General features: G+C 34.2%; 1 non-coding gene across 1 annotated transcript; it reads left to right on the forward strand.

Annotated features, from left to right (window-relative positions):
• The first annotated feature begins 597 nt into the window (after positions 1-597).
• On the forward strand, positions 598-700 carry LOC141510450 (U6 spliceosomal RNA). The gene has a single exon (XR_012474938.1). It is a non-coding gene; the product is annotated as a U6 spliceosomal RNA (small nuclear RNA).
• The last annotated feature ends 15,198 nt before the right edge of the window (positions 701-15,898 follow it).

Here is a 15,898-nt window from a genome sequence, read left to right on the forward strand (position 1 = left end):
TTAAGGAACAATCGGTTCCAATTCTGTATAAACTCTTTGGGAAAAATAAGTGAAAATGGAATTCTGCCTAACTCCTTCTATGACACCATTATGATGCTGATACTTAAACCAGGAAGAGTCAAATCATGGAAAGAAAAATATAGAGCAATTTACCTAATGAATATGGATGCAAAAATCTTAAATACAATTTTAGCAAAACAATTAAATAAGGTTTCCCTAGGAGAATTCACTAGGATAATATAGGCTAAAATAATAAGCAGGATTTATCCAAGGAATGCAGGATTTGGAATATTAGGAAAACTAAGTATAATTGACTATATCAATAATAAATGCAATAGAAATCATATGATTACAGCAATAGATGCTGAAAAGCCTTTGACAAAATATAGCACCCATTCCTACTAAAAACACGAGAAAGCATAGGAATAAATGGATTGTTCCTTAGAATGATAGGCAGTGCCTACCTGACACCATCAACAAGCATTATATGCAATGGGGCTAAGCTGGAGGCATTCCCAATAATATCAGGGGTGAAGCAAGGATGTCTGTTATTACTACTACTATTCAATATTGTGTTAGAAATGTTAGCTTCACTACATGCTTTGGTAGCACATATGCTAAAATTGGACTGATACAGAGAAGATTAGCATGACCCCTGTGCAAGGAAGACATGCAAATTTGTGAAGCAAAATGTTAGTTTCAGCAATAAAAGAAAAAAAGAAATTGAAGGTATTGGAATTGGGAATGAAGAAACAAGACTCTCACTCTTTGCAGGTGACATGATGGTATACCTAGAGAATCCTAAAAAAATCTAGAAAACTGCTAGAAACAATTAGCAACTTTCGCAAAGTTGCAGTACATAATAAAGCTACATAAATCCTCAGCATTCATATATATATATATATATATATATATATATATATATATGTATATATATATATATATATATATATATATATATATATATATTACTAGCAATATACAACAGCAAGAGCTAGAAAGAGAAATTCCATTTAAAGTGACTTTAGACAATATAAAATACTTGGACATCTCCCTGCCAAGACAGACTCAGAAACTTTTTGAAAATAACTATAAAACACTTTTCACTCAAATGAAACCAGATTTAAATAACTGGGCAAATATCAACCACTCATAGATAGGCCAAGCTAATATAATAAAAATGACAATTCTGCCTAAATTAAACTGCTTATTTTGTGCCTGACCAATCAAACTTCCAAAAAATTGCTTTAATGAGTTAGAAAAAATGTTAACTAAATTCATATGGAGAAACAAAAGGTTAAGATTATCCAGGGATTTAATGAAAAAAGTGCAAAAGAAGGTGGCTTAGTCTTACCAGATATAAAATTATATTGTAAAGCAGATGACCAAAACTATCTGATATTGGCTAAGAAATATAGTGGTAGATCAGTGGAATAGATAAGATGGAAAAGAGGCAGCAGCAAAGGATTATAGCTATCTGCTATTTGAGAAAATCAAAGAGTTCAGCTTCTTGGATAATAACTCTCTCTTCCAAAAAAACTGTTGGGAAAATTAGAAGTTAGTATGGCAGAAACTTGCATTAGACCAACGTCTCAGACCCTATACCAAGATAAGATCAAAATTGGTACAGGATTAAGATGCAAAAAACAATATTATAAGCAAACTAGGAGATCAAGTAATCTGTCAGATATATGGAAAGGGAAGCAGTTTATGATCAAGGAAGCAATGGAGAACATGATTAAAAACAAATTAGATAATTTGGATTACATTAAATTAAAAAGCTTTTGTACAAACAAAATCACTGTACCCAAGATCAAAAGAAGTATAATAAACTGGGAAACAATTTTTACAATTAAAATTTCTGACAGGACACATTTCTAAAACATACAAAGAACTGAGTCAAATTTATTAAAAAAAAAAAGAAAAGAAAAGGAAAAACATGCCATTCCCCAATTGACAAATGGTCAAAGGATATGCAAAGGCAATTTACAGATGCAAAATTGTAAAATTCAAAACCTTATAAAAATGATAGGTAGAACTACTATTGTATATAAATGGAAAGCATAAAATAAAAAATATTAAAAAACAAATGGAGTCATTTTGAACCCATATAGGCACAGACAATATTTTTTCCTTCAACAAAATTTATTCCTAATTACAACATCTTCTTTGTCCATAACTCCCTGATTCAGTATCAAAAGTAGAATTGGGTTAAAGCCAATTACTCTGGCTCCCACTGATTGGTAAATAATACTTCCCAGTCCAAGTCTCATTTGGTCTTTGGAATTTAATGACTCTCAATAAGTGTAAATAGCAATCCCCACTGTTCTGGTCAGAAAATCAGGTCTTCTAATCCTGGTTAGATATTTTTTTTTTGATAGGCAAGCTTTTTTTCCTCATTTGATCACTATTTGATCACACACATCTTTAAATGCTTACATGAATAAATTAGAGAAAGAGGAAATCAATGAACTAAATATGCAACTAAAAAATTTGACTAAGAAAAAATTAAAACCCCCCAATTAAATACCAAATTAGAAATTCTAAGAATTAAAAAAGAAATTAATAAAATCAGAAGCAAAAAACTATTGAGTTAATAAATAAAACCAAGAGTTGGTTTTATGAAAAAACCAACAAAATTAATAAACCTCTGGTCAATTTGATTAAAAAAAGGAGAAAACCAAATTGCTAGTATAATAAATGAAAAAGATGAACTCACCAGCAATGAGGAGGAAATTAAAGTCATAATTCAGAATTATTTTGCCCCACTAACTCTATGCCAATAAATTTGATAAAATCTAAGTGAAATGGATGAATATTTACAAAAATATAAGTTGCCCAGGTTAAATGAAGAGCTTAAATACCCAAACAACCCTGTCTCAGAAAAAGAAAATCAACAAGCCATCATTGAACTCCCTAGGAAAAAATCTCCAGTGCCTGATGTATTCACAAGTGAATTCTACCAAACATTTAAGGAACAATTGGTTCCAATTCTATATAAACTCTGGAAAAATAAGGGAAGACGTAACTCTTCCTCTTTCTATGACACCAATATGGTGTTGATACCTAAACCAAGAAGAGTTAAAACAGAAAAAGAAAATTATAGACCTATCTCCCTGATGAATATAGATGCAAAAATCTTAAATAAAACCTTAGCAAAACAAATACAAGTTATCACTAGAATAATACATTTTGACCAAGTAGTATTTGTCCCAGGATTTCAGGGTTGATTCAATATTAGGAAAACTGTTAGTATAATTAATCATATCAGCAACAAACCTATCAGAAATTATATGATTATATTAATAGATGATGAAAAAGCTTTTGACAAAATATAGCACCCATTCCTACTAAAAACACTAGAAAGTGTAAGAATAAATGGACTGTTCCTTAAAATAAGCAGTATCTATCTGAAATGATCAACAAACATTACATCCAATGGGGAGAGGCTAGAGGCATTCCCAATAAGATCAGGGGTGAAACAAGGATGCCCACTATCACCACTACTATTAAATATTGTATTAAAGATGCTAGCCTCAGCAATAAGAAAAGAAAAATCACTCTCTGCCTCATTTTTTTTAACCTAAACTTAATCACTAAACTGGCATTGACTCTGTCAGACTGAGAGCTGTTAAAGACCTTAGCTTAAAAAGGTCACTTAATGCAGGGCCATCTCAAGTCTTCCTGATGAATAATTGGTCCCTGGATCCAGATGACTCTGGTAGAGAAAATGAGTCTGGTGCCTTTATATACCTCTCCCCATCCCTCTCACTTAAATCCAATTCACTTGCATGTCAAGGTATCATATCCCTGATGTCAAGGCCCTCTTCAAGAAAGAAGGACAAACACAACTTAGCCTTAAATCACTGAACTATGAGAGAGAGCAAGCGAGAGAGAGAGAGAGAGAGAGAGAGAGCAGACAGAGAGAGGACAAACAAATTTCTGTAATGTTTTCTGTACTTTTAAAATATTTCCTCTTTGGCCTTTAGTTTGACCTTGATCAAACCTGTGGGTCAAGTCAGATTATACAGATGTGGAAGAATGTCACTTTAAACCAGCTAGGAGCTCCTCCTACAGCTACCTCTCCAATCCCAGATGTCAATGGCTCTACCAACCTGGCCCTTCCACCAACCCTGGAGCAATATTTAAGGGCATTCTGACAAGTGGCTCACTCTCTTATATCTCTTGCACTTTACCTTTCCTACCAGATCTAATCAGCAGTGGACTGTCTGATTTAGACTATCATGTCAAACACATGTGAGCTTTAAAGAAATCTTTTTTTTCTTTAAATAATTCTTAAATCTCTCTTACTTTCTCTATTTTGTGTTTGCAGCCAACTTTTAATAAATCTTATTTTTTTTTTCTTTTTATACTTACAATTCTAGGTCTGAGGGTCATGAGTTTTTCACTTAGCACAGATCAACTACCCTACTTCACTACTAACCTTTGTCTTACCTTTGGATTCAGGAAAGAGTGAGGCTAGTGACTTTGCACAGCTCTGCCTCCCTTAAATCCAATTCACTTGCAAGTCAAGATATCACCCTCCTGATGGTATTGGTCCTCTTCAAGAAAGAAGAACCCAACAGTAATCTCTAGATGTATGAGTGGTCTTTACTAAAAGATCTTAGTTTTGAATTAGGTATTAGGAGAAATTTTTTGTACAATTGATATTTTATTTTTCTAATTGCATGTTAAAAAGTTTTTTAACATTCATCTATATTCATATGCATATTTTAAGTTACATTATTATCTTCAGTGAACAGTCAGGTGAATATTATACATGGACATTGGTGTTTAACATGTTTACAGATTAGTCATTTTCAGTAAGAGGAATTAGGATTAATGAAAAAGAAAGAAAACCATGAGAAAGGAAAGAAATGCATTAGAGAAATTTTTAAAAAGTTAATGAAGTGTTCAATAGGATTCTGTAGGATATTTTTTGTTTTGTTCTTCATTCTCTGAATAGGGGATAGCATTGTCCATTGTCATCTCCTAGGGTTGTCCTAATTCTCTGAACTGTTGAGAGGAGTTGCTTCCATCAGGGTTGAACATCTCACAATATTATTGTTAATGAGACATTGTTCTCTTGGTGCTGCTCCCTTCACTCAGCATCAGTTTCTGTATTTCATTCCATGCTTTTCTAGAGTCCAACCCTTTATGGTTTCTTTTTTTTTAGGTTTTTGCAAGGCAAATGGGGTTAAGTGTCTTGCCCAAAACCACACAGCTAGGTAATTATTAAGTGTCTGGGACCAGATTTGAACCCAGGTACTCCTGACTCCAGGGCCGGTGTTTTATCCACTATGCCACCTAGCCGCCCCCCTTCATGGTTTCTTAAAGAAAAATAGTATTCCATAACATTCATATACCATAACTTGTTCAGCCATTCTTTTATTGATAGGCATTCCCTCAATTTCCAATTCTTTGTCACTACAAAAAGAGTTGCTATGAATATTTTGGAACATGTGGTACTTTTCTCATTTTTTATGATTTCTTCTGGAGATAGACCTAGATTTTTAATTGATGGATCAAAGGGTATGATCATTTTTGCTGATTTTTGGGCATAGTTCCATATTGCACTTGGAGAAATTCTAAACATGAAGTTGCAAAGAAGAGCTTTCTACTGGAATAAATCTTGCTAATGCCAAAACCAGGATATTAGATCTGAACTAAATTCATAAAGCATTATTATTGCTCACAAATGAAAAACAGCAAGTAAGGCAAAGATAAATTATTGTTAAGAAGATTCAAACAAAAGGATTTTCTTCTTTTGGGTTTCAGAGGTTATTGCTAAAATGAATTCTGCCAATTCTAATATGCAAATAAGGGAAAGATCAATGATTTACTTAGCATAATGAACTCCCTCAGACAGTGACAAACTGCAGGTCTGAAGTCACATAATGGAGATAAATTGCCAGAAGTACAAAGAAGTGCAGTTACTTGCCCAAGGTCATAGAGGTAGTGAGAGGTAGAGATAGCATTTAAATCTTTGTCTTTTTGCTTCCAATATAACTTGTCATTTAGTTTTGCTAGTTTGTTTTCAGTCTTAATCTTCAGGAAGTTAGAGAACACTGAAAAGCAAAAAGACCTAGAAAAAATACAAGGTTCCCATTTTCTGTGCATAGTTTTTCTTGGGAAATAAATGGTGCTAGTCACAGTATCTAAGGTTTAGTAGATATTTTATCTAAGGCAGGATTTGAACTCATGTACTCCTGGGTTCACGGCAAATGCTCTATCCACAGCACCACCCAAGTACCTTAAATGGAGTATTTCTAATATTTGTTTTCAGTCATTTTTGTTATCTAGCATTTGATTCTACAATAATGTGTTTTTCTTATAGCATACAATTAAAGAAAATCATTAAAAAGAGAGGTTTAGTAGAAAGTTAATTTCTTTTACATGGGGAGTCTTATGAAGCAATATATAATATATATGTATATACATATTTATAATTAGATATAGATACATATATACACATGGACACACATACATTAGATATAGACATAGATTAGATACAGATAGATGATAGAGGAGATAGAGATACAGAGATAGAGATAGAGATAGATAAAGATAGAGATGATGGAGATAGATATAGATATAGATTAGATATATGTACGTACAATTTTTATGTATCTAGTTGTAAGATCCAATTTAGTTTTAGCCTGTAAAGTCTCCAGTAGTAAGGTTTTAATGTGAACTCCAAATATATCTTACTTTTGATGGGTCTACAGAGAAGTACTTGCATGAAATAAGCAGTTTGGTCAAAGATGAAAAGTTAGAAAGTAAAGTAAAATCAGTTAACTCTAAGTCCTAGCAAAACCAATGCTTTGAGAAAATTGTGAAGTCTGTTCCTTTCTGTGTGAATCATCTATCCTCACTCCTATCTAATGACTGCTTAAACTTGAGAGGCAGAAGGATATCTTTGAAAAAAACATTGGAATAGGAGTCAGAGGACTTAGGTCGAAGTTCAGATTCTCTGTCTCATTCACATATATAAACCTCAGCCTACTCACCTATGAAGTGGGGATTATTATACAAAATTTATGAGATTATAATATAAAATGTTTTATTTTTATCAATTGATATTTATTTATGTTATGATTACACTTCTTTCATAATTCAGATCATTTCTCATTTCATTAAATGCTTTTCCTAAACTAATGACTCTATTTTCTAAAAATTATAACAATGTGTTACATTACATGATTTCATATAGAACTATATCAGGGAAGGGGGAAGTCATAATATTCCTCACTATAGCAAGGCATTCCTTTTATTCTTTCTTAATTGATTCCCTTGGCAGCTAGATGGCACAATGAATAAAATGCAAGATCCAGAGTCAGGGGGACTGAGTTCAAATCTGGCCTCAGACACTAACTGTGGGACCCTGGGCAAGTCATTTAACTCTGTTTACCTTAGTTTTCTCATCTAGAAAATTAGCTTCAAGAAATGGCAAACCATTCTACTATTTTGTCAGGAAAATTCCAAATGGGATGACAAAGAGACATATAACTGAAAGAAAAAGAACAGCAAAAAAAAATGTATTCCTTTACTCCCCAAATAAATTTTTTTCAAATTTTCTCTTCCCTCTTCAAGTCCACTTTAATTTCTCCTCTCCCTCTCTAGGACTTGCCATTTACTTTACTGCAAAAAAAAAAAAATAAGACATTCATTATAAGATCCTCCTCTCTCTTTCACTTCATCTCAAAACCCATTTATATCTACTCACACTTTCTTCTCATTCTCAGTGTCTGACAAAGAGGTGACTCTTCTTGCCTAAATCAATCCTCTACATATGCAATAGATCCTCTCACTTTCAATATTCTTTAACAGATTGCATTCCCTAAACATTCTCCCTGTCTCTCAAATCTTTACCTTCTCCCTATTCTTCCCCAGTACTTTCAAACATACACAATCTGCCCTATTTTGGAAAAAAAATCAAAACATTTCATTAAACCTTACCAACCACTCAAGTTATTGGCCTATATCTTACTCCCATTCAAATCCAAAATACTTGGAAAAGATGATATTTAACAAATAAAGAATTTTTATCCTATAATCTTGTCTTTATAGGTATAAAATACAAGATTATTATGTTTTGTTTGCTGCTAGAAATTGTATATCTCTTTTAATCCATTACTTGGTCTTTTCAAAGATGATTAAGAGAAAAGCAAAACATCTCATATGTTCTAAAAGGTTTAGAGCAGCTTACTTTGTGGCAGCAAAAAAGTGGAAATTGAAGAGTCACCCATCAATTGGAGAATGATTAAAAAAGTTGTGATACATAATTGTGATATAATATTACTATACTATAAGAAATGATGAGTTAAATAATTTTAGAAAACATGGAAAGACTTGCATGAACTAATGAAGAGCAGAGCCAACAGAACACTGTATATCATAACAGTGATATTGTTTTAAGAACAACTTTGTAAAAATAAGCTATTTTGTCTATTACAAGTACCCAAATAAAATATAAAGAATATATAAAGAAAGGCACTAACTGGATCCAGAGAAAAAACTGAATTATAGATATATATATATTTGAATCTAATGGTAGTCATCTTTAGGATAAGGGGAGGGGATGAAAAGAGAAGAAAAAAAGACAAATTTACATTATAAAAAGTATGTTTTTATTTAAAGCAATAGCAAGTTGAGTATAGTAGATATGCAGTGTCATGTATAATTATTTTTATTATTCTATGTTATTGACATAACTTTATTCCATATTTTTAAATAGAAAAATTTGTTTACTCACCCAATTTCTACTTTCAACCTCATCACTCAACTTGAACTTCCAAGTTATCAATGATCTTTTAATGACCAAGTCTATGCCTTTTTTATCAGCCCAAAATGTTTTCAATCAACTTTCCAATGGATATTTTTTTAGGTTTTTGTAAGGCAAATGGGGTTAAGTGCCTTGCCCAAGGCCACACAGCTAGATCATTATTAAGTGTCTGAGACCATATTTGAACCTAGGTACCCCTGACTCCAAGGCCAGTGCTTTTTATCCACTAGCCACCTAGCCGCCCAAACCTTTCTATTCTTTCTGGGAAAACACATCAATTCTGCCTAGAGGACTCTCAAATCTACATATCTACCAGCAGTATCTTTGCTAAGTTTTAGTTCAATACTATCAATATTACATTGGACATATCAAACTGAACGTTATTGAGCTATCTTAAAATCAAAATATCTGAAACTAAATTCATTATCTTTCTACTTAAACCAATTCCTCTTCCAAATGTCTCTATTTCTTTTAAGGACAGAACAATCCTTTCAGACTTGCAATCTTTGCATCTCCTTGGCTTACTCACTCTCTCCCAAACCATGCAATTTCTACCTTTATAGAAACTCTATCATTTGATATACATAAACACACACAAGCACATGCAATGCACATATAAATGTACATACAAACATTATTTATACTACATAAACAAGTCTATCTATAAGTATGTATGTATATCTAATTATTAAATATTTATAATGTCCCTATTAAATTTAAATCCACTTTAGCTATGATTATTAAGGGAAATTGTGAAGCATAGAGAACTTTGAAGATGATTTCCAAATTCAAAAAAAAATCAAAAAGAACTATAAAGTATCTATTATGTTCAAGAAATGTGCTAGATCTTGTAGCTAGAAGTACCAAGAATGAAACAATCCTTCCTCAAAATGAGCTCATATCCTAATGGCAGAAGCAAAAAGTACATAATATATATTCATGTATGTCTATACTTAATTTATATATATGCATGCAAGTATGCATATCTTTCATTTTTGTCATCTGCAAATTTAATAAATATAACATATATAATTTTAATGAAATCATTTGCATAAATATTGAACAGAAGAAGGCAAGGTTACATCATCATTATCATCAACTTCATCATCATCATCATCATCATCAACTTCATCATCATCATCATCATAGCTAACATTCATGTATTGCTTTAAGACTTGTAAAACCCTGAACTTAAATCTCCTTTTATCCTCTAAATTCATTTCCAGAGACCACTACCTATGTTGAAATTGAATAATTATTTTTTCTGACCATTCAAGTAGTTCTAAATCCACATAATTATATTTTCATTTAGCCTATATTTCTCTGTATATCAACAAAAATGACATGAGACTGTCATGTAGGGGCTGCCCTCTGTGGGTAGGAGGCTCAGAGGAGCTCAGTGCATCATCAGTGGAAAATGGGAGAGTAAATTTGAGGGCTTTACTGGATTAAGCATTTTGGGTTCCCTTCCACCTAATTAGAAATGGGGAGTTAGGTGGCAAAGTAGATAAAAGGCTTTTATTTATTTAGGTTTTTGCAAGGCAATGGGGTTTAGTGGCTTGCCTAAGGCCACACAGCTAAGTAATTATTAAGTATCTGAGGCAATATTTGAACTCAGGTATTCCTGACTCCAAGGTCAGTGCTCTATTCACCGTGCCACCTAGGTGCCCCTTAGATAAAAGTTTTAATGAAAATCTGAGTTCAAGACCAATCTCAGACATATTTTAGACATGTCACTTAATAATGTTGATAATACTCCAGTAGCTGATTTCCTCAACTATTAGATATTAATAGAGCTGACCTCACAGGAATTGATAAGTTGTTTTGGCATTATATAGATATTTCTTTTTCACTTTTCACCAAGTTGTATTAGCATCACCAAAAACAGCACAATTCAGAATGACCATTCTACTTTTGAAATAGCGGTCTATCTTTCCACAAGTGTTGTCTAACCAGTGCAACCTATTACAGAATTTAAGGGTGCTACTGATTCATAAATTTCTCTAGTCTAAGTAATTAAGGAATCTCCCGGTGAGACTGGATCTGTACATTACTCATTGCATATTAAACCTGTCTGTCCAATTCCATTTGAGAAAGATTCTATTCCTAAGTAAAAAAAAAAGTTTTCTATATTAAGTGCACTATAGAATAACATTTTCAATGAGGGCATCATTAAAAATTGCATGTATGTATATGTAGGAATATATGCATGTAGAGAGAGTTGCATATACATATATGTCTGCATCTATTTTCCCTCTATATACTTTTTTCATTCACTTTTTAAAAATTTTCCTTATTTTATTTACACATTTCTAAAATATTCTTGTTGTAAGAGTAAATATAATACCCCTCCCCCCACAAAAATATAAAACCTCATGAGAAATAAAGTGACAGAAAGAGAAAAAATGTGTCTCAGTCTGTGTTCTGATACCATCAGCTCTGTCTCTGGGGTGGATCACATTCTTTATCATAAGTCCATCATAGAAGTTACTTATATATTTTTCCACAGTTGCTGTTGCTGATTGCAATTCCATCCATCCATTCCTCCCCATTACCATCTACTATATTTTCTCTCTCCTTTCATTCTGTCCCTCTCCAAAAATGTGCTATGACGCAGCCGAGTGGTGCAGCACACAGAGCACTGACCCTGGGGCCAAGAGGCCCCAAGCCTACATTCCACCCCAGAGAATCAGCAACCACCCAGCCTCATGTTCCCCGACAGACTACCCAATCCCACCACCTTGCAAAAAGTAAAAAAGAAAATATGTAATATCTGACTTCCTCTCCTATGATCTACTCTCTCCTCTATCACCCACATCCCCCTCCCCACCCCTATCCACCTTCTCTCCATTTTCTTCTAGATGTCTATACCCTATTAAGTAATGTATGCTGTTTCCTTTCTAAGCCATTTCCAATGAAAATGAAGGCTTGCTCATTCCCCCTCACCTTCCCCACTTCCATACCATTACAAAAGCTATTTCTTGAATCTTTTACATGAACTATCTTAGTCTATTCTACCTCTCCTTTCCTTTCTTACAGTACATTTCCTTTTCACACACTGATTCCATTTTTGCAATATATTATACCTTCAAATTCAGCTGCTCCCTCCTGTGTCCTGTCTATATAAGCTCCTTCTAACTGCTCTAATAAATGAGAAGGTTCATATGAGTATTATCTCTATCATCTTCCCATGAAGGAATACACACAGTTCATCATCATTAAGTCCCTCATAATTTACCCTTTATATCCACACTCTCTATGCTTCACCTGAGTCCTGTACTTGAAGATCAGACTTTCTGTACAGCTCTTGTTGTTTCAACAGTAACATTTGAAAATCCTGTTTCATTGAAAGTACATCTTTTCCCCTGGAAGAGGGTGGTCAGTTTTTCTGGGTAGTAAATTCTTGATTGCATTCCAAGATCTTTTGTCTTCTGGAATATGATATTCCAAGCCCTATGAGCCCTTAATGCTGCTAGGTCATGTGAGATCCTGACTGTAGCTCCATGATATTTGAATTGTTTCCTTCTGACTGCTTGTAATATTTTCTCCTTGACTTGGGAGTTCTGGAACTTGGCTATAATATTCCTGGGGGTTGGTTTATTTTGTATCTCTTTCCAGTGGATTCTCTCAATTTCCATTTTACCCTCTGCTTCTAGTATCAGGACAATTTTCCTGTAGAAATTCTTTTAAAATGAGGTCAAGGCTCTTTTCCTGATCATGACTTTCAGGTACTCCAATAATTTTTTAAAATTATCTTTCTTGGATCTGTTTTCCAGATCAGTTGTTTTTTCAATGAGATATTTCATGTTTTCTTCTAATTTTTCATTCTTTTGGTGTTGAAGTATTGCCCTGATTTTTCGCAAAGTCATCAGCTTCCTTTAGCTACATTCTACATTTGAAGGATTTGTTTTCCTCAGAGAGCTTTCTTATCTCCTTTTCCATCTGGCCAGTTCTTCTTTTTAAAGCATTCTTCTCCTCAATAACTTTTTGAACTGTTTTATCTGTTTCACTCAAGCTGGTTTTTGACATGTTATTTTCTTCAGCATTTTTTTTAATCTCCTTGACTAAGCTGCTGACTTCATTTTCATGTTTTTCCTGCATCTCTCTCATTTCTTATCCCAAATTTTCTTCTATCTCCCTTACTTGATTTTCAAAATCATTTTTGAGCTCTGTCACAGCCTAAGCCCAACTTCTATATTTCACGGAGTCTTTAGCTACAGAACCTTGGACTTTCTCATCTTCAGTTTGAGCCATGGGACCAAAGTAATTATCTATGGTCAGGTTCCTTTTTTCCTGTTTTTCCTGTTTACTCATTTGGGGTGCTTCCTGCGCTTTTGGGTATAATTGGGACACCCCCACAAGGACCTCAGTTCCTTCTTATGGGAGGCTCTTACTGCTCTCTTGGTCTGTTGAATGACCACAAGCATACTCCTCTGCTCTGAAACTGTGAAGAGGGTCCCTGCTCTATGGGGGACCCAGACTATGATCAAAGTCTGAATATGGTCAAAGCCCCAGAGTCCTGTCCCAGGGACAGAGAGCAGATCTTGACAGTGTCCCTCCACTCCCTTATCTTCTGTTGGCTCAGAGATCAGATGCTGAGTGGCTCACTGCTGGGCAGCTCTGTGGGTGTGCTTTCATTTCCTGGGATCTGAGCTGCACTGAGAGCCATGGCGGTGGTGAGTAAGGCTACACTGGCCTAGGCTTTGCACTCGCTCTGGCAGAGGTTTCCCCGCTGATCTTCCAAGTTGTGCTTGGTGCTCCATGGGGTGGCAAGTCTGGAAACTGCTTCTGCTGCTAGGAGCCAGCACTCCTAGGGACCCAGGTGCAGTGGAACTGTTCCCAGAAGGCTGAAATTCCTTTGCTCTGACATACTGCCACCCCTCCATCCCATGGAAGAGTCTTCCCACTATTGTCCAGATTACCTTCAGCTGAAGAATTGACTCACTGGATCTTTGTGTGGGTTCTGTCTCTCAAAAATTTAGTTAGAGTATAATTTTAAGGTTTTTTGAAATATTTTAGAGAGAGTTTCTAGGAAAGGCTGTTTTCCTGCTGCCATCTTGGCTCTGTTCCCTGTCCCCTCCCCCTTGTGATTTTTATGAAACATTTCATTGTACAACAACCAACTTTCCTAGAAGTTATGAAAAGGATATGAGAACTCTGAATTTGGAATCAAAGGACATGATTTTTGCCACTATCTGGCACTATCATTTCACCAGCTTTGTGATCTTGAGCAATTTGTTCAGTCACTTGGAGTTAGAAGAAGTTATCTCTCAAGTTCATCCTTAATCTATGATCCTGTGAGTTTTTCCTTCCCTGTTTAGTCTCTGATATTAGCCCTCTAATTTCAAAAGAAGTGTACCCTAGAATAGGGTTCATGCTATCAAAGTATAGCAACTATGGGGTGAAGGATGTAGTTTTATATTTTTAGTCAACAAAGAACATATGTTTAGAATTTTAGATTTGCAGATTAATTCTATATATGTATATATATATACATCTGAATAAAATAAATAGATATGAACCCAAGAAATTGAATTTATCAATACTTTCAATCACATTTTCAGTTGAGGAAAAAGGCTATGATCAACCTGCACATGCAATATTTACAAAATTTGGCAGCAAATTGTTATTATCACTAATGGAGGGAAACAGGGTTAGAAATCTGCTGATTAAACATTAAAAGTACAGTCACTGCAATATGCATTATTATCAACAGTCAGTAAAAGGAATTGAATTGAATGTATTTGAATAAAGAAGACAAAGCTCTCTCTAGGTTGTGTAAATCAGGCTTATTAGTTTTGATTAAATTGTGTCTTCAATTAAATCTTATTATTGTTTTTTGTTTGTTTTTTTAGGTTTTTGCAAGGCAAACGGGGTTAAGTGGCTTGCCCAAGGCCACACAACTAAGTAATTATTAAGTGTCTGAGACCTGATTTGAACCCAGGTACTCCTGACTCCAAGGCTGGTGCTTTATCCACTACGCCACCTAGCCGCACTAAATCTTATTATTGTTAATAGAAATTTAGACTATATTTAGAAGTATGGGCCAGAAGCACTGGTTGGGGGATTCAGGAGTAGGATTGACTTGTTTGTAAAATGCCTTTACCACCATAGCTCCCATTTTGTACATGAACATAATGTCCAGTGAGCAATATTCTTATATATGAAGGCAGAGTTCTTTGATTTACTCTTTCTTATATTGACTCACCATCATTGTGCATGCCATTTTCAAGCTATCTCATGACCCTGAATACTTTACCTTCAATGAGAGTCAACTGTTCCCTTTTGAAAATCTCCTGAACTATATATTGCCTCTTTAAATCTGATCTCCACAAGAATACCTACCAATTTTATTTTAGCTGTTATGAGCTTCTATGGGTATGACAGCTACAGACTTCATTTATCTACAGATTTGAATTAAAGTTGAGATATTAAATGCCTGTCATCTTTCATCACTTTTAGTATATGAGTCATTTATTCTTTATTTCATTCAATACATATTTATTTAGTAGCCAGGATATGTCTGACACTTTGCTAAGCACTAAAAATAAAAAAAAAAAAAAACTAATAATCCCTTCCTTCAAGGAGCTTATGCTGTGTATAGTGAGAAGTAATTTGGGTGGACAAAGGTAAACAAAAATACTTTTAAAATGTGCAACAAATAATTTCAGAAGAACTGGAATTAAGGCAGCAGCAATTTTGAGAATCAGAGTATGCTGTCAGTGATTCCTAATCTCTACTGACAGTCAAATAAGACAACAATATGTTTGTGGTAAAACAGCAACCTCAATCTAGGGATGTTTGTTACCTGGCAGAAGAGATAATAATGGTTACTCAAATGGGATAACACTGCTGAACAAGGAAGAGTATTCAACTGGGCCAGAGACTACACAAAGGACTCAACAGTGACTGCTAGAAGTAAAAATATACTTATGTAAAAAAATTATTTTTATTACAATCAATCACTTAACAAACATTAATTCTCTTATGTGCCAAGTAGTGGTAGATGTGAAGATACAAATATTAAAGTAAGAAATTCTCTGCCTTGAAGGACTTCATTTTCTACTGGGACCCTGGTTTCTCCCCCCAAAAAATCAGTCATCTTACAGTAAC

Source organism: Macrotis lagotis, chromosome 1 (assembly GCF_037893015.1).
Source record: "Macrotis lagotis isolate mMagLag1 chromosome 1, bilby.v1.9.chrom.fasta, whole genome shotgun sequence".
Taxonomy (NCBI): domain Eukaryota; kingdom Metazoa; phylum Chordata; class Mammalia; order Peramelemorphia; family Peramelidae; genus Macrotis; species Macrotis lagotis.